The following is a 27416-nucleotide window of genomic DNA, read 5'->3' on the forward strand; positions in this document are numbered from 1 at the left end:
CAGAAAAGAAACCTTAAAGAATAAAGACAACCTGTACAAAGTTGACTTACGGCTAATGAATGACCACAGTAGTGAACTCGTAGACAACGATGTAAGTGACGACTTCTATAAGACTGCTGATTGAAGAAACATGAGTGTCAGTAATGTCTAAATGTTGTAAAATGCACGAGTAAAGCCACCTTATGCGGCTGTAAAATACCAGAAAATTTTGATGAGCCTCATACGCGCCCTTTATCTCAACCAACTCGAAGTTGACACCAATAGCAAGGAATATTGTATTAACTGAACGCGACTCCAACAGCTACCCTTTTCGTAACACTCCAGAATCCTATGAGTAGAAGTGCAATGATGCGTGGTTAATAAAACCATGCACGCTCTCCCTTAAATGCAATAAATAACATAAAGAACTGGGTCCGACTTACCAGGCAGAGTTGTGAAAATTAACGGTTCTCGCATGAACCAAGCCGCTATACAGTTGAATTCAGAAATGTGAAAGTGACGTGAAACGCGGTCACCAATAAATGGTGCCATGGTCACGTCCCGCGAGATATGACGTAAGCTTGCTAAACATGAATAAAGGGCTATTAGTCAACGAATGTAGACGCCATCTTGAGTTGTGAAAATGCTGATAGTAGCCAATGTAACGCGTGTGATGTGAGAAACAAGAGCAACTATTGAAGCCCTGCAAAATACACCAAGTGAAACAGAACAAAGAAAAATGAATAAATGTGTGAATGATGATAAAAACTAGTAGACATGAGAAGCAAGAACTCAGGAAATATAAAACCCAACAAAATGTGCCGGGTTAAACAAAAAGGTGAGAAAAAGAAGAAAAAAATCAAAAAATCAAAAAATGATGAACTTGAACTACAAATATTGATAAAGGATGAACAAAACCACCACCTTGACAGAAGTAAAAATGAGAGTGAAAATAATAAAGAGTGAAAATGAAAATAATAAAAATGATAATTGCGAAGGGGGAAGCCTACTCAAAATCTACCAAAATGATTAGAGAAAAAATTACATTACTAATTTGTCATTAAGCCAACCTGGCAATAACGTTTGTAAGTACTTGGTCCACCACACTTCTCGTTGGGCTAATAACCTGACAATGTCCATGTCAGGTTTCAATGCAATTTTTTCAAGGATAATAAATCTCAACTGAGCATTGGTATGTTGATGTTCTAACCAATGTGCCACGAGATGTGATTTCAAACTTTTTGTGCGTATAGAGTTTTTATGTTTGGAAATTCTGACTTTAATTTTGCGAGACGTTTTCCAAACATAAAGAAGACCACATGGACATTTGATAGTGTAAATAACATTGCTACTATTGCAATCGCCATTATATCTCAGTAAGATTGGTTTCCCTGAATGGGAGTGATTAATAATGTTACCTGTAATAACATTGTTGCAATTCACACAATTGAAGCATTTCCGCATCCCAGTGAATTGTTCATTGTTTACTGCATTGGTTTGTGTCAACATGTCCTTAATATTTTTGCTGCGGGTGTAACAAAAAAAAAACAACACTTGTGAAACTTCAGTGTATTTGAAACCTACAGATAGGAATAATCTATTGTTATTTTCAAGTTTCATTCTCCATCATTGTTACGCAACCTTCCCTATTCTCAGATGTTCAGGATTAAAAGAATAGTATCAGATAAAAAGCAGCTAGAAAGAGCCTTGTCTGAACAATGTGAAAAATTCAAGCAACGAGGATATCCTGATACCGTGTTGGATCAAGCCATCACGAAAACGCGTGTTAAGGAACGCACTAAATTACTAACCACACAACCAAAGACCAGTCAAAATCGTCATGTTTTTGTTTCCAAATTCTCAACTAATTCAGTTAAAATTAGCAAAATTAGCAAATCTAGATGGGAATTTTTAAAACATGAACCTGATTTTAACGGTTTGTTCGTTCATGAACCCTTATTTCCATACACCCACAGCAAAAATATTAAGGACATGTTGACACAAACAAACGCAGTAAACAATGAACAATTCACTGGGATGCGGAAATGCTTCAATTGTGTGAATTGCAACAATGTTATTACAGGTAACTTTATTAATCACCCCCATTCAGGGAAACCAATCTTACTGAGATATAATGGCGATTGTAATAGTAGCAATGTTATTTACACTATCAAATGTCCATGTGGTCTTCTTTATGTTGAGAAAACGTCTCGCAAAATTAAAGTCAGAATTTCCAAACATAAAAGCTCTATAGGCACAAAAAGTTTGAAATCACATCTCGTGGCACATTGGTTAGAACATCAACATACCAATGCTCAGTTTTAATTTATTATCCTTGAAAAAAATTGCATTGAAACCTGACATGGACATTGTCAGGTTATTAGCCCAAAGAGAGGTGTGGTGGACCAAGTACTTACAAACTTTATTGCCAGGTGGGCTTAATGACAAATTAGATATGCAATGTTTTCTCTAATCATTTTGGTAGATTGTGAGTAGGCTTCCCCCTTGGCAATTATCATTTTGATTATTTTCATTTTCACTCTTTATTATTTTAAATCTCATTTTTACTTCTCTCAAGGTGGTGGTTTTGTTCATCCTTTATCAATATTTGTAGTTCAAGTTCATCATTTTTAGATTTTTTGATTTTTTTCTTCTTTTTCTCAACTTGATGTTTAACCCGGCACATTTTGTTGGGTTTTATATTTCCTGAGTTCTTGCTTCTCATGTCTAGTTTTTATCATCATTCACACATTTATTCTTTCTTCTTTGTTCTGTTTCACTTGGTATATTTTGCAGGGCTTCATTAGTTTCTCTTGTTTCTCACATCACACGCGTTACATTGGCTACTATCAGCATTTTCACAACTCAAGATGGCGTCTACATACGTTGACTAATAGTCCTTTATTCATGTTTAGCAAGCTTACATCATATCTCGCGGGACGTGACCACGGCACCATTTATTGGTGACCGCATTTCACGTCACTTTCACATTTCCGAATTCAACTGTATAGCAGCTTGGTTCATGAGAGAACCGTTAATTTTCACAACTCTGCCTGGTAAGTCGGACACAGTTCTTTAAGTTATTTATTGTATTTAAGGGAGAGCGCACATGGTTTTATTAACGACGCATCATTGAACTTCTACTCATAGGATTCTGGAGTGTTACGAAAAGGGTAGCTGTTGGAGTCGCGTTCAGTTAATACAACATTCCTTGCTATTGGTGTTAACTTTGAGTTGGTTGAGATAACGGGCGCGGATGAGGCTCATCAAAATTTTCAGGTATTTTACAGCCGCATAAGGTGGCTTTACTCATGCATTTTACATCATTTAGACATTACTGACACTCATGTTTCTTCAATCAGCAGTCTTATAGAAGTCGTCACATACATCGTTGTCTACGAGTTCACTAGTGTGGTCGGTCATTAGCCGTAACTCAACTTTGCACAGGTTGTCTTTATTCTTTAAGGTTTCCTTTCTGGGAGTATTTTAATTCAGTAAACGAACTTCCTTTCCAACTTTAGAGCCTCTGCCAGTTGATACGTTCATCTATTGTCTAGAAAGTCTAAAGTCAGCTGCAATTTTGAAACTTCTTTTAACAAGTAAGCATTTAAGGGTAGCACATGTAGATCTTTATGTAGGCGTGCTCCACATTTGGATTGGTCACTTGTCACGCGTTCACTTTGTTTCACCTATTCAGCATGTTCACTTTGTTTCTTCTTGACATACACTTTTAAATTGTGCACAAATTTTGCTTTTCCAAATATTTTTTCACTTTGTGTCGATAATTGCTCTGGGTTGAATGCGTACAGGAATTACATCCGCACCTTTGGCAAACGACGAAGCATCATCATCATTGATATTATTCTACTATATTCAAGTTTAATACGTGATTTTTAAAAAAAATGTTTTTTTCTGTTTCCTGCACAGTGGCCTCTGAAGAAGGGATTTATTTCAATCCCGAAATGCATTGGGCATGATTTATGTAATTTCAAAAATATTTGTTGACAGCTGCATTACTTGTTTATGATTTTGATGTATACAAACAGTAAGATGTAACAGATTTGACTATTGCAAGTGTATGTTCATCTTTGATTCTAATTGATGACAAAAATAATTTTTGATGCTACAAAAACGAATTCTAGATAAACATTGTAAATCAAAATTGTTTTCGATTACTTTTGGTCTTTGTTAATAATGTGTTGAAACGGTAATAGATTGTATTGTGCTGTGCATCCAGTATGCTGGTGGTAGCCCACCAGATCTTCATGTTTTAGCACAGGCTGGCTACCTTTTTTCTGGGTTGCACGCAATCTTTTGTATTAGTAGACGACGAATGATTATTCATGCCAAATAATAGGTGTGCGCTGACTACTTTTCATGTTCAAATAATACAATTTAGCAATGAATGCTAAAAGGAGGGTCTGTTAGAATTGAAAATGTTACTGTCCCATTGCTCGGGTTTTATTCTGCGTTAAGTTAGCATTCATGGCGCCGTTTTATTAGTAGCCGCCTTTCTGTTCTACGATCGAAGCTTCGCTCCTGCCTCATGCTGCTTGCCTCAGCAGAAAACTACCACCATGCATCTTTCTTCGTTTTTCTCCAAGGCTGAGTTCAGCTGCACTAATGAATGTACTCTTTATTATGGCATACCTTTTCTGTTAGATAGGCTCGTTCCCACCTTCTAGAATGGCGGGCATGGGCAGAGTAACCTTGGAGCAGAGATAACATGTACCCGGTCCCAGGACCATAGCTCATCCTTACGTGCCTCCTTTGTTTGCTAGTGCCTGGACTTGAATTTTCCAGCCTGGGTGTGTTGTTAGGGATTTAGAAATGTGTAATATCGTATGCAATATTTAGGGGGAGTCAGTCGCTCAGCAGCCATCTTGTGAGGCTGGTCAGACTGGGCTCTGCTGTAGCGCAATACTCATAACAACAATGGGTTTATTCTCACACAAGTCCTCAAAGCAGGGCTTTAAATGAGATGAAAAACATGGGCAGGTCTCTGAAAAAGGTGCACGACCTAAGAAGCATAACTAGGAATTACTTCTAAGGGGTGTGTTCTATGTAATTAAGGATATGGCTAAACTAAAATCCTGTGCTTCACAAAGCTTGCCAACTGACCAGTACTTTGACGCCTCTCAGCGAGCTTACTGTCACTGCATCCTGAGATATCCAACAATATGAGACATGCACCAAAAACAAGCCAGACCTATTGGCTTTGCCAAAAATTGTTTCCTTCCTCCCTTGAGTGAAGATGTGTATTTTAAAGTAGGAAGGAACAGTAGATCCGGCAGTTTGTAACAGTAGTTGGAAGCACCAACTGCAACAGCCAGCAAAAAACTGTGGGGCACATTTATTACATTCTAGCACAATACAACACAGTGGAGTCATATCTTGAGATATGCTAGCACTTGCACTAATGAGGCATTGGTTTTTGGGCCTAAGCCTACCGTACCAGTTTTAGTAGACAGGCTTGCTTTGCATCAAAATCCATGGAAGGTCGCGTGGGAAAGCCCATATACCAACAATGGGAAACCCAGATTGACGCAAAATACACAATGTGCTGCTTTCTACTGCAAAAAAGTGCTGTACAGGAAAGTAAAGACTTTGTACCAGTTTGCCTCAGTTTGCATTGAGTTTGAACAGGTGCAAAGATTTGATAAATCTTCCCCTATGTTTTTCATAGAAATGTGTTTAACTGTTCACTGTAATTCTTTTACATTGAAAATGCAGTGCTTAATTTGAGCCGGTGGTTGCAGGTGGGACCCATTGGCACTCATTTTTGGCGACCAGCACTTATTTTGTCTCATCAGGCTTTGACCCAAAGCAAGATGTGGAAACCACATAAGGGTGAAATAATGAGAGATGGAAGAATTATGACAAAGAGAGAAAGCAGCAACCCGTAAAAGTGAGTAAAGGGGCAGGTAGTATCTAGGGGTGGGTAAAAGAGAAATGTGGTGGGATCAAGACTAACCCTGGGCGTTGAACTACGCTCCGTTCGCGGATCTTGCGAAGTTTAGGCAACTTCGTGATTCGTGTAGAGCGCGAAGTTGCAGATTGCTACACAATCTAGCACGTAGCGTAGTAGTTTTGCTTCCTCGCATGCTCAATATTCATTCTCGCGCGCGCGGTAATGTCTTACCGTGATTCTGCGATCGCCAACTTGCTTTTCTGTCCGTTCACGTGCGCCACGAGATTTGTAATATGGCTGCCCAAGCCCGTAAGAGTGTGCGAATGCGAACACGTCATTCGGGCGCGCGAGCTGACTTCCGGCGGCTGTCTTGGTAAGATCGCGATCCCGAACATGCAAAAACTACAATCTGGCGAAGAATATCTCTCGAGCTTCATAAAACCTTCTCTACAATGATCATTTTGCTCAGAAAAACTCCTCAGATTGTGATATTGCTGTGGTCTTTTGTGTAAGGAGTCCTTTAATTTTTTTAACTCTTTTTTTCAAGAGGAAGGAAGTGCCCCTGAGTCTCCAACTTCCTGTTCCTGTCCAGCAGGCTCCTCCCAGTGCTTTGTCCATGTGCTGTTCACTTTCATTTGGATTTGGAGCTGGAAGGATCCCTTTTTGTGTCTGTCTGCTGCATCATACCATTGTATTGGATTTATTTGAGGACATTTTGATTTATGATTTAATTTACTACAAGTAAGTTGGAGAATTGGTGTGTTTGTTTCATTGGGGCTTGTTTGTACCTACATTTTTCTGGGATTTTCATTTTTTTTTTTTTATTATTGTTGTGGGTGGCCTGTACTTTCAATAGGGGCCTAGTTGTTTTTCTCAGCAATTTCAGCCAGTAGGGTACCCATGGGTCCATGTTTCGTGGTGTCTGTTGAATTTCAACATCATGTAGGGCATGGATGGCATAGGATTGAAATGCTAAATGTGGCTGTGGTGTATTTCACTGTTTGTGTGTGTGTGTGTGAAATACCTTTGTTGGATGTGTGTGCTTGATGTGTAACTTCTTTCCAATCCTTTCGTAGCCCTGTTGATTTTCATTTTTGTATTAAAGCTGTGTTGTTTAGCAGGCCTCCTTTGTCCATTCATATATAGGCCTGCTTCAGTTCATTGTTTTCCATGGCCTGTTGTGACTGTGAGTGGGCATGTGGCTTGTGACAATTTTGTGGTGGTAGTTTAGTAGTGTGTGCTTCTTGTTCCATAAAGGCCTGCATTTCTTTTCTTTGTTCCCCTTGGCTTATGCTTGTTGTTGTTGTGTCCTGGCCATGTGTGTGGCAGCCATTTTGTGAAGGCAGGCATTGTGCTTTTGCCATAGGCTTACATTGTCTGTTTTCCATTTCTTGTTGTTGTGGTTGTGTAGCGGCCATTTTGTGGAGCCCTCCAAGCAGTGTGCTTGCTTTTGCCATTCTGTTCCAAGCTTGTGGCCTAGTCTGCCAGTAGGCCCAGCCCAGAGGTATTCATCCTCAAATCTTTGGTGCATTATTTAAATTTACAGTTTGTGTTGTCTGTTGATTTTTTTTTTTACACCATGGATGGCTTTGGATTGAATTGCAAAAGGCGTTTTTGGGGTGGAATAACAGTTTTTGGGTGTGTGTTAAATAAATAGGGCTTTTCAGCCAGTAGGTAACCCTAGGAATTTATCTTGCGTACTTTTGGTAACTCTGCACAGCGCGACAACGCGGACTTACAGTTTTTGTCATTTTCGCGCTCTCAATATGCGTGTTCGCGCACGCGATAAAGCCTTTTTGTACAGTTTGCGATCCCGAACACGCAGCATTTGCAATCTGGCAAACAATATCTCGGAAGCAACATAAATCCTTCTCGAAAACGCTGATTTTGTGCATTTTGCTAAAAAAAACTCCTCAGGTTGTCATTCTGCTGTAGTTTTGGAGCACGGAGTCACTTTTATTTAAAAAAAAAATATTTTTAGGAGAGGAAGTAAGTCCCACAGAGACTACAACTTCCTGTTCCTGTGCTTTGTAATCACTTTTTTGTTATTATTGTGGTGGGTGGCCTGAGCATGTGTGGCGGCCATTTTGTGGAGGCAGGCATTGTGCTTTTGCAATAGGCCTGCATTGTCTATCTTGTATTCCTGGCCTTTTCTTGTTTTTGTGAGTGGCCTGGCCATGTGGTGGCGGCAATTTTGTGGTACCAGCCACTGTGCTTTTTCCATAGGCCTCCAAGCTTGTGGCCTAGTCGTACAGTAGACCCAGGGGTACTACTCATCAATCATCACGGGTGCATGGAATTTAAACAACTGTTTTTGTGTTGTGCGTTAAATTTCAACATCATGTATGGCTTTGGATTGAATTGTAAAATGTGGGCTTTACTTTTTTTCGGGGGTACATTCCACTTTTTGGGTGTTGTAAATAAATGCCTTTAGTTTTTATGTGTATATGTTCGTTGTTGTTGCTCCCTGGTGCTGCATCCATCCCATAAGATGCACACATTTTTATTTAGGGCAAAGAGGCTACACTACATTTATGTTTTTGTTCTTTGCTATTCTTCTTCCTGAGTGTACACAGTACAAGTACACCAGGAGCCCTGGCCTTGTCAGTCTCATAAATGGCTATACTGTTGTTGTTCACTGACTTCATAAAATTTAATAATTGTGACTACCCACCAGACACTAAGAAGTTATATATTATATTATTGATCTTTTGACTGATGTTCTTCTGGCTTTTTTGCTTTTAGGTGCACAAAAGACAGAGGAGGTGTGTCATTATCATCGACCGTTGTGGTGCCAGACTGACGTCCTGCTGCTGTACACGACGTGACGTGTGAGTGACCTGACCAGGCATCTCTGCAACTTGTGCAACTGAGTGCTGTTTTGACATCTGAAGAAGATGCCCCCAAAGAAAGCAGGTAGCAGGTCCTCCGGTACCAAGAAAGTTGCCATGGAGAAGAAGGAACAGAAGAAGAAGGAAGTGTCACTTAAGTCTGGTGTGCCTCCCAAAACCTTTTTTGGGACACCAAAAACGACACCTGCAGCAGCGCTGTCCGGGGGCCAAGCTGGGGGTAGCACCTCCGCATCAGTGGGCCCACCCCATCAATTCATGCCTAAGCAGATGAGTATGGAAGAGGTAGCCATGCTGAGCCTGAACTAAACTTATCGCTATCTCAAAGTAGTACACAATCAACGCAGGAGGGAACACAGCAGATAAGTGGTCAACAGCCACAACCACCGCCTGCAATAGTAGCTGTAGTTCCTCCCGAAGTAGGGGCAGTTCAGAAAATTGAGCCTCATGCAGAGGAAGAAGACGAAGCCACTCCTTCAGAAGTTCCATTGTCTTCCAAGTCCCCAGCAAGGAAAAGGAGGGTTAGTACATCAAGTTCTTCACCAAGCCCCCCTTCTGATGATCTAGATGCCACTTGGAAGCCACAAACTGATTCTGAGAGGGAAACACGTCACAAAAGCAGGCATGGGAAAAGGAAGGTTCCAGAAAGCCTTACACTTATGGAGGTTGATGTAGAAGAGCAGGATGATGATGATGATGATGAGCCAGTCATCACAAACATCACTCCCGGGCCTGAGGAGATGGAGACCAACATTTTTACACTATCCAAAATGGCTGCGAGGGATGTAGCACACATACCTCCAACACAGGTAACACCAACACGACCTCCAGCTTCCATATTTACATTAGCAAAGGGCCGGCAGCGTCCTACATCCAGCACAAGCACCACCTCAGCAGAAGTAGGTAGTGGTACTGCACAGAGTCAAATTCAACACACACCCTCCAGTTCATCCAGCATTGGAAGTGGCACCTCCAGCAGGAGACAAAAGTTAAGCTCCCCAGTGTGGGACTTCTTTACGGTTAGCGGAAAGGAGGAGAACATTGCTATATGCTCCGTTTGTCATACCTCTGTTAGTCGTGGTAAGCTTGGTACAAACTATGGTACCGGAGGCCAAATGACCCATCTGAAAAAACACCACGCAATCCAGTGGGAGGACCACCTTAGTCGCATAAAAACTGGAACCATTGCTGTTGGGGATAAACGAGTAGAAAGCCCGCTCACGGTGGAACAGGAAGAAGAGGGAGACATTCTCTGTGGTAGTGGTACACAAAGTAGCCCTGTCCCCAGCACTGCAGTGGTAAAGCCCACATCCTCAGCCACATCTCAGTGGCACAAGAGTAAGAGTCAGCCTGAGACACCAAGGAGTACTGCTTTCAAAAAAAGTGCGACGTTGAGCACAGGAAGGAATACCACGCAGCCTACCATTCTTAGCATGTTTACTAGGCCGGAGGGGCAGTACGAACGCAACCACCCAATAGCACGGTTGTACAATGCGAAGCTGGACAAAAATGTTAGCACTGGACCTTCTCCCTTTTTCTTTTGTTGAAGGGGTGGGTTTTCTTGAATTTGTGACCACCATCTGCCCAAAATGGAAAGTTCCCAGCCGCTACTATTTCACAAGAGTTGCTGTTCCAGCACTACATCACGACGTGCTGGAATTGCTTGGAAAAGCCTTAAAACAGAGTGCTGTTCAGAGTATCCACCTGACAACAGACATGTGGACCAGTTGCCAAGCCACTGATTACATGTGCATCACTGCACACTGGGTCTCTTTTTCGGGTGTTAAAGATAAGATATCTGACGGTGTTGTTGACACCGCTGAGATTTTTAAAGACACCCGCAAACATGCAACTGTAACCATGTTTGCTATGGAGAAATCTCATACTGCTGCAAACATTTTGGATGAGTTTAACAGCAAGGTGTTTGAGTGGCTGCGACCAAGTGGGCTTACCATTGGTTTTGTTGCCAAGGACAATGGCAGTAATGTAGTTAGGGCCATGAAAGATGGTGACTATTTCAGGGTCCCGTGTTTGGCACACTGCATTAACATTGTTGTTCAAGACTTTCTGAAAAATGAAAGCAAAGTCAGCAGCTTACTGACCACCTGCAGAAGAATATGCACCCATTTCAACCATTCTTTTAAAGCCCGGAAGCAGCTGAGGGTCATTCAACGTGAGCATAAAATGCCAGTCAAAGCACTCATCCAGGAGGTGCCAACACGTTGGAACTCAACGTATTACATGCTTGAGCGTCTGTTTGAGCAGTACATACGTCATGAAAAGGTTAGGAGATCCTACTGTGAAAGGCATGACCGTTGAGATGGCCCAATGGGACCTCGTTAAATGCCTGACAGAGATGCTACTTCCTTTTGAGGTCTTCACACGTAAAGTCAGCAGGGAGGACTGTACTATGGGCCAAGCTATCCCATTGTTGTACATGCTAGAGCAAGAGCTGAAGGAGGTGTCAGAAATGTACGCAGGTGTGGATGACAAAGTAGACGCATATTATTTGGCGGACACCTTAGCTGCTCGCTTATCTGACAATACAAGGATTCAAAATAACATTCTGTCACATCAACATTACATTACTGCCTCAATTTTGGATCCACGTTACAAATTAATGCTGAGCAGTAATGAAGTAATTCCTTTTTCAGAAGTGGATGTTGCCAAGTACAAAACTTTGATAGCTGAGGAAGCCACTGAGTTTGAAAATGAACGGATCTTAATTAGAGGCCCACCACCCCAGGGCAGAAAAAGTACTGCAGGGCACCCAGAGGATCATCAGCCACATTTTAAAAAACGGCAGGTGATTGGTTTCTACGGAAAGGGTTTTGTACGTCCATGACTGATGCAAAGGCAAAAGAGGCCAAGCAAATCGGAGCACCCCTGAATATTGAGCGGATGGTTCAGGCCTATTTAGATGACACAACAGAGGTCTTCATGGAGAAAAGCCCAATGGTGTATTGGTATGGGAAAAGAAGCCAATGGCCAGTCCTCAGCAGGCTGGCGATAAAATATGTGGCTTGCCCTGTTGCAAGTGTCTCTTCAGAGCGTGTTTTCAGTGCTGCTGGTGGCATTGTTACTGTGAAAAGGACCAGTCTCTCGCCCAAAAGCGTGGAGAGGTTAACCATGATCAAAATGAATCAACACTTTATACCACCGGAGTACAAAATACGTGAATCACAGCAGGAAGAGGAGAGCGACTTCGATGACATAAGTAGTGGGTTCTTACATGACGTACTTCTGTCCGAACAACCAGAGTTTGAGGACAAGCTCCTCTTCCCTGACAACTAGGCTTTCAAATTGTTCTCCCTTCCTATATTTGTGTGTGACTGTGTATCTGTTTTTCTGGTTCAAAATCTAATCACAACAAATCCATCAACAGTCTCCTCTTTTTATTTCCCTATTGGAGTTGCACGTCTGTGCATAACTGTTCACTCCACTCCTCAGGGTCCTGCTCCTTCTTCCTTACTCTCCCTAAATACATTTCAAGCAAGCCAGACATTGGATGGAGATGGAGAATGGTACAATACATGTTGCCTGTAACAGTTCCTCCATAAGAAGTGAAACATGATTCCAGCTATATTCCGTTTTGTTTCCAAGCCGAAAGAAACTCATCACTGACTGTCAGAAGGCTAGGCAGGCATCAGATCTGAGAGCCAAAGAGATCAGCAAGACAGGTAATGAGTGATTATTGTGAATGATGGCATGCATTGCATTGGATGCTTGGCATTGCTTGCTGACTACGAATGAATCTGCATGAAGTAGAACTATACTAGTTTATCGACAAAGTAAAAGTGACTCAGGTCAGGTGACAGTCAATGTTTCCTTGTTGTTTAATAACCACATTGTACTCCTACCACTGCAGGTGCCGCCCAATATCTGTTGCAATTTTGTAATATGGAATATTTTATAAACTCAATCAGTCACTACAGACTAAGTTGGTGTTGGAGAACACGTACCACGCGGTCATCATGATGCTGCTGAGCATACTATCTTTGCACACAGTCAGTCATTTGAATCGGAGATAATTGATGGAATAACTGCATTTCATGGACTGCCTTAAAGGTAAACAGTTTCAACAAGAACCACAGCAGACCTAGGCTACATGTCCGTGTAGTGGTGTGGACTGGAGTAGAGTGTAGTTGTTTGAGGGACGCATTGATTTAGTCACTTCATTTGGAAAATGCTAGGTTGCTGCAGTGCATATGCCATTTGTCTGGCTCGGACAAAATGTAAGGTAAGGGGTAGGGTGCCTGGCCTGTGCCGCGGTTGTCCTGTTCTGTGGCTGTGCTGGCTCCTGAGTCCTGACTCCTGTCCCGTTGTTGTTGTAGCTTCATGCTGTAGACACTATGTATCCTATCCAAGCTGCCTCAGCCTGAAAGTGTTCTCTTAAGAGTCTTGTCTTCTCTTCTTGAACTCCACTGTAATTGAGTTTAATTTTTTTGATTCAGTTATTTTTCAATACCCCTTTTGTTTTTCCATCTACACTTATAGGTCGGCCTTTAACCTGTGCTATAGTGGGAGAAACAACTCACACTTACCTTACCAATCCGCATCAGGCAGGCAGTGGTACCCAAGATTGATGTGTGGAGTGTCCATGAAAGGGAGGACCAAGTGGAATGACGAGAATGATGCAACTCCACCGTTGGACCAGGATAATACAGTAACTTTAGTATCATTCATCATTCGTCTTTAAATTTATTTGATTCCTTTTTCTCTACAATCATTACGACTGTGTGTTGTGGTTTGTTTGGTAATTGATCCCTACAACTCTTTTTTCATTTCCTTTGCTAGCTTGAAAAATAAAAGTAAGCCCGGTACAGCATGTAATTTGGTTCGGTCTGAGCTCTGAGGGCGGCAGACAGGCAATGCAAATTTCATATTAATAATTTCTGCCCTGTACTGTCTAATTGTGTAGTAGTAGTTAGTAAGTACAACTCATTATCATTCATTGACCATCAAGTTCTCTTCCTCAGCAATCATGCATTTCCTTTTTCTCACTTTATACTTTGATTTCTTTGATAATGGATCATGATCGTCTTACAAGATTGTGTTTTACTTTTGTTGTGTCCATGCATACTGTCGGTTTTTCTTTCTCAAACCTTTCCCAAAACCCCACTTCCCATCCATTCATCAATCCCTAACCCTCTTCCCCCGGGCTGTGTGATTTATACTGAGGTGTGATGTGACTACATTGATGTACACCAACAATTGATCACACGCTTACTGGGGCAGATGTGGTGAAAGCAACACTAATTGAATTTCTACTAAGGTAGGGCAAGGACCTTCTTCTGCTTGCCCACCCATGCTGTAGTTTACTTTGTTCTACTACTCCTCCCACAGTCTCTCAGTCAAGTGACTTTCTCTTTCTTTTTTCAAATGGTATTGCCAGTGTCTACTACTACCACCACAATAATGGCATCTTCTCTGTTCATTTGGGAAACCAACCATGCAGCCATCAGTGTGCCGAACTTCATCATCATCAATCACAGGTAAGATACGTTTGGTGGGATGTATGGACTAGGAGGAGAGACTGACAGTACTATTATGACAATTAAAAATAACTCAGTGACGGGTACTGCATCTATCAGTTTGTGTATTGCAAAATCGGCAGATCTTTTAAATCAAACACTGGCTGCGGGCATGCAGCAGCACAGAAACAAAGTAACAAACCATGTAACTTAGATTGAATTCAGAAACCAGTAACCCACCACAAAACATTAACATTGAATAAGTAAATAGTATAAAATGTAATATCCCCTAACAAAAATAAACTATCCCACTCTGACCTAACCCACCCCCCTCCCTAACCCCAACCAATGTCCACAACGAAACGAAACTCCAAGTCCCAATGTTCGAATGAATCCCCAATGCCCAAAAACCCACCCACCAACAAAAGGAATTAAAAAAGGGGCAAATAACAAAGTCCTCTATAGTCGGCTGGCCTTCAGGTGTTTATCCACCAGGATTTTTACCCGCTCCTCTAGGTTCTCCTCTAAGCGGGCCATCCGGCGGAGCAGCTGGCAGCGAAATGCCCTGCAGTTACATGCAGGGTGGGGGGTAGCAGTGGTTGAGATGGAGGCGCGGCGGCGGGCGGCTGCCGGACCACGGCGCTGTGAAACTGGAGGCAGGGCCTGACTGGGGCCCGGGGCATTAGAGGAGGCTACAGCTCCTCAGGGCAGATTTACAAGCCCCTTGCGAGACATTTACGCCGCCGTTGCATCACTGCTGTGACGCAGCAGCGGCGTAAACCATGCGCCATGTTGCGCCTTATTTACAACGTGACGCATCTAGGGAGATGCGTCACGTTGTAAAGCCCTGAGCTACATTAAACCTGCGTCAGGTTTAATGTATGCAGGGTGGGCATTCCGTCGGAAAAAGCCTCAGAAAAGTGACGCAGTGAAATCTACAAGATTTCACGGAGTCACTTTTCCGACGCTGCTGCGTCAAATCCCTGCGCCTGCTTGAAGCAGGCGTAAGGCATGACGCAGCATGTTCGGTATGGGCAGCCCCTGAGCATTGCTGGAGTTGCGTCGTGCTTGCGACACGACTCCAACAATGCGCCACCCTTATGCCATCAGATGCGTCACGCATCTGTTTATCCTTGCTCCATGATGCGCTGCATTGTAACGATGGATTTAGGCCCAGATCTCTGTACTGGGGTGAATGTATGACATTGTTCTGCATTCTGTCCATCAATTGTTGTTTTTGCATTTGTCACCCCGAGTGGGAAGGGTATGCTCAGACGTGAGTCCCTTGCTCTCCATGCCACTGGAATCAAGCTATCCTGGCTGACGAGGGCTGAAAGCCCGAAACCGGTCCTAGGATGCTTGTTTCCAGTCCAGGGAGGACCTGGCTTGGCAGTTCGGGCTGGACTGTTCCCATGGGGCACAGGGTCAAGACTGATTTGCATATGGCTGGGTTCAAACTGGAATGGCATGGTGAGCAAAAAAACGATGGATTTAGGCCCAGATCTCTGTACTGGGGTGAATGTATGACATTGTTCTGCATTCTGTCCATCAATTGTTGTTTTTGCATTTGTCACCCCGAGTGGGAAGGGTATGCTCAGACGTGAGTCCCTTGCTCTCCATGCCACTGGAATCAAGCTATCCTGGCTGACGAGGGCTGAAAGCCCGAAACCGGTCCTAGGATGCTTGTTTCCAGTCCAGGGAGGACCTGGCTTGGCAGTTCGGGCTGGACTGTTCCCATGGGGCACAGGGTCAAGACTGATTTGCATATGGCTGGGTTCAAACTGGAATGGCATGGTGAGCAAAAAAACGATGGATTTAGGCCCAGATCTCTGTACTGGGGTGAATGTATGACATTGTTCTGCATTCTGTCCATCAATTGTTGTTTTTGCATTGTAAATGCGGCGCATCTGTGGTGGTGCAAGGGTAAACTTGCGTCACGCATCTTTCCTGGCGCATCCCTGCTGATTTGCAGGGATGCGCCAGGAAACATAAATCTGCCCCCTCATACTTAGTTGGTTTCACCAACAACCACCCATGCTTCCGCTCCTTCCTTGCTTGACTTGGAGTTTGAACCAAACACCGCTGATTCTTGCTATCTAGCACTATCCACCCATACTGTGTCGCCCACCCAGGCAGGCATTCTCTTTCACCTTCCACCCATCCTTCAACAACCCATGCATCTGATCTGATTACTATCAGCCACCTATGCATGCTTCCAACAACATATCCTTCTCTGCCAGTCAGTCATATTATTTATCTCGCCCGTCCTTCCACCCTTCTTTCCCTCTTTGTTCAACACATCCATCAAGGTCATCTGATCTGAGTTTGTCTTCTCCATAAAACCTTCACAGCTGATTTTGGAGTCAAATAGAAGAGGCCATTGGTTACTCAACTCACGCTGCTAATGCTAAGTAAAGGGTGTCTTCTTCAACCGTTGTATAATGTTTACTACAACTTAATAAGTCGCACAGTCCAGTGAAGTAGTGAACACACTTCCATCTAGTAGTAATGTCAAGAAGTAATGAATATAACTTACCGCCGCCGGCCACTGCTGCTGGCTCCCCCCCTGTCTCTCCTGCAGGTGCCGCCAGTTCTCCTGCCCCCTCCGGAATGGCCACATCGCCGCTGGCCCCGCCAGCACTGGTGGTTGGTAGTGTGCCTAGAAAAAAAATATCACAAATATTTAGATGCCTGGAAACCTCCCCCTATTTTATTAGTGTTCACTTGGAACATCGAAAAAAAAGTTAATACAACATACATCAGCACTAGACAGTAAGTACAGTCAGTAGACAGACTAGTAGTGATATGGTTCCTAGGGTCACCTAGTCCTACTCTACTCTTTTGAAAGTTAGCCTGAGCCATGTGTAACCCTTTTAGATTCATCATGTCGACTACTACTCTTTTGGCGCATATTTAATTATACCTGCCAGCTTATTGACATGTGCAGTAGACGCCTTTGAGGCCACTTGACTGTTGCGTACAAGTGAAGAGGTCGAAAAACAACCCACTTATTGAGTTTGGTTAGTCCGTATTGCTTAGCCATCACATACATGTTACACTTTTTGCCATGACTGCAAAATGCTTGCATTCACCAGTACACTATCTAATGGCTAACGCGCAGCATTTTTCTCATATAATAGGCAGAAGATTTCCTTCTACAAACCAGAGATTTACAGAGCTTAAGATGCATGATGTAACCAGTATTTCTACGTTCTATGGTGAGGGGTCTTCCAGAATTCAAAAGATCTTGTCTCTTGTTCTTGTTGTGATGCACTTCTAAATGTTTACTGTTTTAATCTTAGGCTTTTTGCTGGCTTATTGACGATGGCTGTAGTAAATTAAATTTCATATTAACGATGTACAGAGTTTGTTACTTGTTTCAAATAAACCTTTTGAACTTACAAATATACTCTGTGGTATTTGGTGTGGTGGGGTGGACTTACACAAGTGAGTGAGCAAAATGGTGTTATAACTTATTATGTTCTGGGTTGTCTGTCTCAGTCATCATCAACATTCTGTATCTTCTTCGTGGGGGGGGTCGGGAGTGGGACCCTAATGTGAGACACTATAGCTAGTCGGTCAGGGGATCGTGGGTTCTTCGGACTGAGGTGTGATCAGTAAGGTCCAACCTCCCATCACCAACATCCTATTTTGTTGTGCATAGTTCTGTATGTGGCTCTGCAGAATCACTGCAACAATAGTAGTATCATGTACTATCTGATCCAAAATACTAGTCAAATATCTGGTTGGCCATTTTGTTTGTGGTAATTGTCAAAGCATCAACATTGAGAAGTCTAGAAGAGGACAACCCAAAGGACAGGACACAGTGGCTAGAGCTATTGGTCAATCAGAGTTTTATTATTCCAAAGAAAACCTTCAATAAAGAGTGGGCAACTGTGCAAGCTTCGTTACAGACAGAGTAATAGTAATAGTAGTAGTACAGAGAGTCATAGCAGAGGCAGTTAGAAGGAACTTAGTTAGAGGCAGGGATAAACAGAATTTGGAAACAGATAGTCAAGGTCAAAGAAGCTTTTGTAAATAGAATTAGAAAGTGGAACCATAATTTATAGTTCGGAAAAAAAAGATGCAGTAAAAGTTAGGGAAATATAAATGTCAATATAACCACTGGAGGACTTACTGGGGCCAGCAGCAGGAGCCTCGGTAGAGGAGAGGAGCGGTCCTGTGGTTCCCCCGCTGACTCCGACCCCGTCTTCTTGCCCCTGGGTAGTGCTGATGATCATGTAAAATATAATAAAGAAAGAGACTAACATTAAGGAGTGCTGTGAAACAAATAATAATAAATCATTTGGAAAAATAAGTCAAACAACATTTTAGGAAACAACAATTGCAATAAAATTGACCTATCTAATCAGATGGATCGACTACTGGCTTCTTCCTGCATTCACGGATCATCTACTTATTTATGAACACTCCAGTGTTCCATAATCATTCTGATTACAAATACTGATTACAAATACTAACGAAGCCTAGTAAGTACCACCTGACCTACACCACCTATTACAGACGGGCCAATTGTTCACTAAGTCTGCAATTCCATTTTTTTCAGCCATCAAATGCATAGATGAAATGGAGGACACATGCATACATTTGTGCATACATACATACAACTAATTGTGGGTTGGTTGCATGATTCTGATCTAGTTCTGCTACTGACTGACCATGCTAAGCCTACCACTCACTAAACAAAGTACAAAAGGTTCTACGGAGACTGGGGTAAGCAGCACTCAGTGACAGAGGAGGCGTCACGCAGACAGCATAAAACAATTATTAACTAATACTAACAAACTAAACTTAGTATCCAATATCCATCCACCACAGTAGGACAATGGAAGGACTAGAGTCTCTCTAGCAAATCGCATTACCTAACTTCAGTTCTCTAAAATAAACTCTTACATAATCAGCACAAGCTAGCGCAAACTAAGTTGCAAACAAGTAACAGTACCACCGAGCACCTGGGTCCTTAAATCAAAGAAGATTTTGCTTTTTGGAACGTAATTTATCAGCAACGCGTAGCACGCAGCAGTAATCTTGTTGTTCGTCAAATTTAATTTATACACAATAAGTTACTCACCAAGCCCGACAACCTCGCCACCTAGCAGGTCCAACAGGTCCTGCTCCTGGTCCAGGATGTTGGACCACCGGTGGGCCAGCTGATTATGGGTGCGCCGGACCCCAGAGCACCGGAACACTGCCCGACGCACCTTCGCCCACCGACGGTGCCGCTCCTGGGTAGCGTACCCGGAACCGGGTCTGCTGCCTGCTGCCAAGGTCAAGGGGAGGTGGCGCTGAATGAAAAAAACAAGGGCGGCCACCTCCTCCTCCCCAAACAGTTGCCGGGCCTGCACCCCTGCAGGACGCATTCTGCCGCAAGGCAGGCAGCCCTTGTCTGCTCCTGCAGGTCCCTTGCCCTTGGCACTAGCTGTGCCCTTGGCCATGGTTCTGGGGTGGGTGGGAGGTGGAAAAGAAAAGTTAGAAGGGGAAAAAAAAGTTAAGGGGAAGAAGAAAGAAAGAACTTTATAAAAGTAAAAAAAACAAAGTAAAAGTAGAAATAAAATGCAAAATATAAACTTAGGCAAAGAGAGAGATAGATGATAACTAAAAAAAAGTCAGAAAAAATGCTTTAAATACAAAGGATTACAAAGATAAAGGGAGGATAGAAAAGTAGGCCCAGAACCATAGCATAGAGTGAAAAACGCCCATTCGCGACTGCGTGGGTAAGTTTGCGCGATATTTCTCGCGAACATGCACTATTCATCGCAAACAAGTAAAATGCGCTCCCGAACACGACAATGCACATCGCGAACAAGCTATCCGCGACCCAGAACAGGAAATAAGGCATCGCGAGCCGGCAGGACAATTGAAAAACAAGATGGCCGCACCCATTGGTGACGGCATGGGTAAGATCGCGAGATATTATCCCCTGAGCATGCAAACAGCTCCCCGAACACGCTCACCGCGCTCCCGAACAAGAAAAATCCATCGCTAATGGGCGCCCCAAGCAACTACGTAAGCTCGCGAAGCTACGCGTAGCTCGCGTATTGCAAGAACATCTTCGCGAAGCTTCGCGAAGCGCGACTACGCGAACTACGCCCAGGGTTAATCAAGACTACACTGTCTTGGTATTCTGCATGCTGATGTTCAATATCCAGATGGTGACTGCTGAGCAAAACGTTAACCCCTGGCACCTATTCTTTTACAAATCTCCATTTGTCAGTTTCTGTGAGAGGCTGCATTTCCAGTAAATTTTCATTAATGGTTATTTCTTTTGATCTAATCTGCATAGTGAACTCTAAGGTTTAAGAGTAGGTTAGCCTGCTATTTTGTGAAAGGCAATCCAGAACGCAAGAGGGGTAATTAAGATGTGGAGAGGGAAAACAACAGAAAAAAAGCTTGAAAATATATAAGAAAAGTAATAAGGGACACATGAGAGAAAGTAAACAAGCATTGCCTAAGCCAAGAGGCCTGCTGAGGACGACCCACTGACATCTTCAGCAGTACCCCTGTAATGCGAAGTATGTCAACTAGTCGTCCTCAGCACTGAAAAAGAAAATGCATTTTCTTTTTCAAGATGAAAGACAATATGTTAGGGAATAGCTTGATGTTTTTATGCTTTTCTGTAACACCAGCCCATACAGTGGGCTGATGTAACAGCAAAACAAAAGTGAAAGCAGATTGAACTAATGATGCCTACTGCTTTCACTTTTGATTGGTACCAGAAGGCATAACTCTGCCTCTGGGCACTTATCATCATGGGAGAGGCAGCGCTGGAATGAGGACAATGAGCCCTATCCAATGCTACCTTTCCCTTGTGGATTCCTGCTTGGGGATCATGCTAGGCACACAGGCCATATTCAATTTTCTGCCTCTCGGGGTCTATACTGGGTGTTCACCCCAATCTGCTCCCAGGTGGGCAGAAGGCCACTAGTCAGCAGGGATTTAGGAAATGCCCTATTTTGTGTGTGGTGGAATGAGCCTCCATGGCATTGACCTGCACTCCCTCTCCACCCTGGGCCAGATCAGTCTCCACCCTGGACCAGATCAGTCTCTCTGCCCCCACTGAGGGGGCATATAGAGGGGTCTTCACCCTGAATATGCACTCCCCAGGGGCAGAAAGTCCACTAAACGCCAGAGACTATCAAAAGGCACAATTTATTAAGGGGGAATGGCCCCCACTAGACATGGGTCTGTGCTCACCCCCTGCCCCCACAGCCCCACTGCCCAGGGCCATATCAGTTTTTATGCCTGAACTTGAGGGCAAATAGAGGTGTTCACCCACAATCTTTCCACCTGGTAAGTAGAAAGGCCACTAGACACAAGGGATTTAGTATAGGCAGTATGTTTTGCTTGGGCATGGTATCGACTTGCACTCCATCCACGGCCAAAGAAGTCTCTAGGCCCCCAATGAAGGGCGGATAGGAAGTCTTCACCCTCAATCAGCCCTCCTGGAAGTCAGGAACCAAGGGACCAAGAAAAGGTGCTGTTTTTATTTGGGGAAGCGGGGCCCGCATGGGCTTTGTTACTCGCCCAAAATCCGGGCATATCATTCAGCCCTCCTGGGGAGCTGATAGGGGATGTTTACTCCCAATCTGCTCCACCCGGGCGTGAGGTGGCAGAAATCCCCCTAGACACCTGGAAAGGCATCGCATTGGCCCGTGTTCCTACCCACTATGGACCTCGTAGCTTCTGCCCCCCACCTGAGAAGCAGATAGGGAATGTCCACCCGCTATCTGCCATCTTCCAGGTACTGGGGTAGAAAGTCCACTAGACCACCATGAAAAATTGATCCCCCCCAAAAAAGTGGTGGGGGGATGTCATTTTTAGACAAAAACATGTTTTCATGCACAGTACCTTTTTCACATTTAAATAAAAGTATTTATGTTTTAGCTATTTTCTTGGCTCCCTCCAGGGGTATCTACAAACCCTGGGTGCCTTTGAACGCCAAATATTAAACAGCGCTCACCAGTGGGAGTTGAAAAACCTCAGCAGTGTATGGGTTCATGTGCTAACACTTGTAAACACAGCCATTAACACATTTTGTTTATATGTGTTGTGAACAGCAATTCTGTTTTCACATTAAAGCTTGCCCTACTGGCCTTACAAATGTTGGGAAAAAGTAGCACAAAAGATTGCTTTCTGCATAGATTGCATACAGGAGATTTAGAATTTAATGTGATAAACAGCACAATAGGCAGTACTTTTCAGCTATAGAATAGTCCCTCAAGCATTCCAAATAGAGCAGTGCCTGAAAGGTGGAACAATACACCATGAAGCCAACAGCATTGGGTAAGAGGGTAATAGTCCTCCGGATGGAACAAAAACCAAAAATAGTCAGTGGAGGTTCTCCGCTGAGGTGGAGGAGTGTCGCCCCACTGCCTTTAGAAGTGAAAAAAATAAAAATAAAATCATAAAAACTTAAGTTATAATTCTATTTGTTCCTGCTGCAGAGTCTTGGCGGGGCGGGCGGATCTGGGGGAGGAGTGGTGGGCACTATGTAAGTGAGCATGAATGTCTGACCCGCCCTCTCAGGCCGGCTAAACATTCATGCACACTTTGTATATTCTCCATTCAGCCTGCATTACAGCCTGCATGGAGAACATGCCCAGACTCCCATTCCCTGGGTGAGCGCGGAACTATGGCACTCAGACCAATCACAGCACTGCATTGCAGCATTGTGATTGGCTATGGGGAGCCTGGGAGCCCGGATGCTTCCTGTTTCCTGTTTCCACAGAAGAAGCCAGGAAGAGGACGGAGGAGAAGTGGTGGCAACAGGCCAGCCAGCACTTAAGTTATTTATTTATTTTTTTAACCCTCTTCCCTCCTTCCCTACTCCCGCCCCACTACTACTTCCCCGGAGCAGCCAACAGTGATTATAGTTATATACTAAAGAATTGGTAACAATACATCATGCAGTTAGTTGTGCTGTGATGGAGAGGGACAGAAAAGGAACACAAGAGATGGTTAGGGAGAAGGAAGATCCAAAGAAATCACAAGCAAGGAAGAAGCACAAATAAATAAAATGAAAACAAAAGAGAAAGAGATGGGAGTGAAAGTAAAGAAAACAGGAGAAGAGATAGGGGATAAGATAGACAGAGAAGGGGGTTTTGGGAAACTGTGTTACTGGTTGAGAAGGGAGGAACCCTACTCAAGTAGCAACCACAACTCATGCCAGAGTGAAGCCACAAGTAACCCCAAATTAACCTGTGCCTAACCCTCTGGTAGCTTGGCACACAAGCAGTCAGGTTAACTTGGAGACTAGGTGTAAAGAATTTATGCAATACCCAAACAGTAAAAAAGGGAAAACACAGTACAAGAAAAATCCCATGCCAATCTAGAAAAACAGAGGAAATATTAATAAATAGTTTGAGACCAAAATGACAAAAATCCAATCAGTAATGCCGGAGATGTGCAATTTTAAAGATTTAAGTGAAAACAGTGCCTAAAAGCACAAAGCGCCAAGTCACAAGTTAATTATTTACAAAGGTATGTACAAGACATTACAACGAACAGAAGAGAGGAAACTCAAAGTTATTTTTTCAAAAGCGCCAATTGGCGTCATATATTTGGTGGATCAAAAGAGCACAACAGGGTATAAAATACTCTGGCAACCCTAGTGATAAAGTGTACAAAGTGCTCGTGCTTAGTGAAACAACGGCGCTAGTGACAACGTGAAAAAACAACACCACTAACCGACCTAGTGGTTGCACACGTAGTTGGCTCCTCTAGTCCCCGCGGTATTCTCTTCCGCCCTGGATTTATTCCTGGTTTGCTGTTGATCGCCAATTGAATGCGCGACCAGATCCTTTACTACGGCTCCATTCAACCTTGGGCTGTACCTCGGTCCTCCTCCTGCATCAGTTGCCTTGCCCGCAAAGTTCCCTTTCCACTTCGCTTTCCGAGGGCCCTTCCCGTGCCCTCTACCCTTTATTCACATATTGCTGAACACTTAGTCCTCTGCCCATGCACAAGAGCACTCCCAATTTAGGCAACCCAGGTCCTGATGATGATCCTCACTTTGACAGGATCGAAACGCCGTTGACCTTTATCCACCAGCCTAAACGTTCTTGGCGCACACAAACCTGGTCCATTTGAAAATGAAAAATACCAATTTTACTATCGAGTAAATTGCTATATGGACCCTGTACTGTATATATTGCCTTCATGCGCCGGCTGTTGTGGTGTTGTTTTTTCACGTTGCCAATTGGCGCTTTTGAAAAAATAACTTTGAGTTTCCTCTCTTCTGTTCGTTGTAATGTCTTGTACATACCTTTGTAAATAATTCAGTACATCCTGCTGAGATATTGTCGCATTTACAAGTATCTACCCAATCTCAGTTGGGTCTATGGGTATAACTCCTGTGTTTATTCTACTAAGTCACAAGTTAAGGCCGACCGCGATGGAAAGCGGGCTGGATACAGGGACCAAGCCATCTGAACAAAGCACCTGAAATCCTGGTTACCAAACAATGCGAGAACCCTGTCTGAGATGTGTCTCACAGCGGTGTTTCCAGAGAGCTGCGAGTTGTGATTCGAAGACCTGCATTGAGTATGTGTCAAGCAGCTGTGGTTCTGAGAAGCTTAATGTAAAATCCCGCGTTAAGTATGCGTCATGCAGCGGCAGTGCAAGGAGCTGCAGGGCTGCAAATCGAAGTCATGGGTCCAGGATGAGTCACACAATTGTGGTTCTGATGCGGTGTTGCAAGGAGATGTGTTGCACTTTGTCAGATCTGCCCATACGACCCTAGCTCGGCTGGCAGAGCACCTCCATGTCCTCTTCCAAGAGTCCGGGAATGGGGTGGCACCACTTGGGGTGGCAAGACTCACAGCAAACAGATTCCAGGTGTTTTCTGTCCTTGAGGCTCTGATCAGGAGGCAAGTCAAGTAGCCCTTGGAGTCACTTTGTGGTCCTGGGTTCAAGATGCCGGTCTAGACCTCTTCACTTAGGCAGCAGGACAGGAGAGTAGCAGGGCAGCATGGTAGCAGTCCTTCTTGTAGCAGAGCAGTACACCAGTCCTTCTGAGTCTTCCACAGATCCAGAAATGTCCTGAAGAGCTGGGTCTGAGGGTCCAATATTTATACTTGGTGCCAGCTTTGAAGTAGGGGAAGGTTCTGGAGGTTTCCACTCCCAGAGGTCTTTGGAATTTTCTGTCTTCCTGCCCTGGTCCTGGTCCTGGTTTGTCTGGGAACACAATGGATGGGTGTGAAACCCTTTGTGAGAAAGCTGAGGCAGAGCCTTTGTGATGTGCAAGTATGTTAGGTGACAGCTCCTCCCCCATCACGTCAGAGCTGGCCCATCCTGCCAACACTTATTCCCCCTTTGTCTCACTGTCTGGGAGAAATATAAAGAGATCAACTGCCACCTACACCTAGGCATGTGACCCAGGATACAGGCTGCAGGCATCAAATGGTTGGGACAAGAAAATACCACCTTTCTAAAAGTGGCATTTTCAGAATTGTGATTTAAAATCCGACGAGTGGTTTAAAGGACAATTCTTTAAACACCAAACTCGACATTCCTACTTGCTCTCAATTGAAAGTTATCACTTTTAAAATGTAATAAGGTAACCCAGTGTTATCCTATGGGAGGGGTAGGAATTGCAGTTGTGAAAAATGAATCTAAGAATATTTCACTTCCAGGACATCTAAAACTTAAAAGTACATCTCCAACTTTTTAAATACACTGCGCCGTGCCCTCTAGGTTGTGTGTAGGGCCTACTGAGGAGTGACTTACATGTATTAAAAAGAAAGGTTTAGGCTTGGAAAAGGCTTGTTTTGCCAGGTCAAATGCAAGTTTAAAACTGCACACACAGGCTGCAATGGCAGGCTGGAGACATGTTTAAAGGCATATTTAAGTGAGTGGCACAATCAGTGCGGAGGCCCGCTGGAGCTTTTAATTTACAGGTCCTGGGTATATGTCGTACCCACTTTACTAGGGAGTTACAAATAAATTAAATGTGCCAATTAAGTGTAAGCCTATATTACCATGTTTTAGGGAGTGAGCACACACATTTTAATACTCGTCAGCAGTGGTAAACTGAAATGAGTTCCAAGGCCAACAAAAACAATATCAGCAAAAATGGAGCAATGAGAAAAAAAGTTTGGGAGAAGCCCACCTTAAGGCTGACAGTTCTAACAAGGGTTTAGTATAGAAAATAGGAAACAGGATATTGGGGTATGGGGTAGAGTGAAATAAATTGGGTAGGGCTGGGTAGGATATAGGATAGACAAAGAGTGTGGATAAAAACTATGCCACAGTTGCACAATACTGCTATGTATTATAGAAACTAAATAATGTAAACCTATTTTACTTCTACTTTGTATCAGCCTTCTATTTACATATTTTTACATTACTGTTCAACCTCCTCAGAAGAGTCAATAAAATGTACTTTTTGCCCTGATCGTTTGCCCTGAATTTTTACAGTCACGGTCCACAATTTACCTCTATGCCTAGTGGTTTAGTCATGACTAATTCATTACAGTGTCCCCTTGAAAAATGGCTGTTGTCACTATCATCATTTAGAATTCCAGCATAGCCATCTCTCCTTCCAAAAAAAAGACACAGCTTTCCCTGAAGTCGGAAGCATGGAAAATGTTGTCAGTCCTCAAATGTGTGCACTTCAAAATATTCATTTTCTTTGCACTCTTTATAGCATAATGAGCAGATTACTTGTTTGAAAGGTTTCGCTTTGATTTTTAGGCTCTACGGCATGTGTAAAAGCATATTTGTTGTGTTCCTGTAATCACAGGTAAAAAACATTAACTTTGCTTTCCTCTGCACAGTGTAAACTGTAGAAGGTATTCAAAGTCATGAACTTTCTAGATGGATTCGAAACCATGGGCCTCATTACGATGTCGGGCAGAAGGCCATCCGACAGCTCATTGGTGGCGTTCCACCCGACATCTGAGGCAGCGGTCCGACTGCCGTATTAAGATATGGTAGGTCCGACTGATGCTGCAGGGGGAACCCAGTCCACCTCCAACAGGCTCAAGGAGCCCGTCTGGGCAGAGGGAGAATCATAACCCCTAGAATAGAGGCGGTGCCTGCTCGGGCACCGCTGTGGAGATTATGATGCACGTTTCAGACAGCCTTTCTATAGAAAGGCTGTTGGAAACTGACTTTGTGGGCCCCTAGCAGGGTCCCCATCCCCCCGTGGGCTCTGCTATGAGTCCAAGGGGGCACCTGTGG

This window comes from Triturus cristatus, chromosome 7 (genome assembly GCF_964204655.1).
Source record: "Triturus cristatus chromosome 7, aTriCri1.1, whole genome shotgun sequence".
NCBI lineage: Eukaryota > Metazoa > Chordata > Amphibia > Caudata > Salamandridae > Triturus > Triturus cristatus.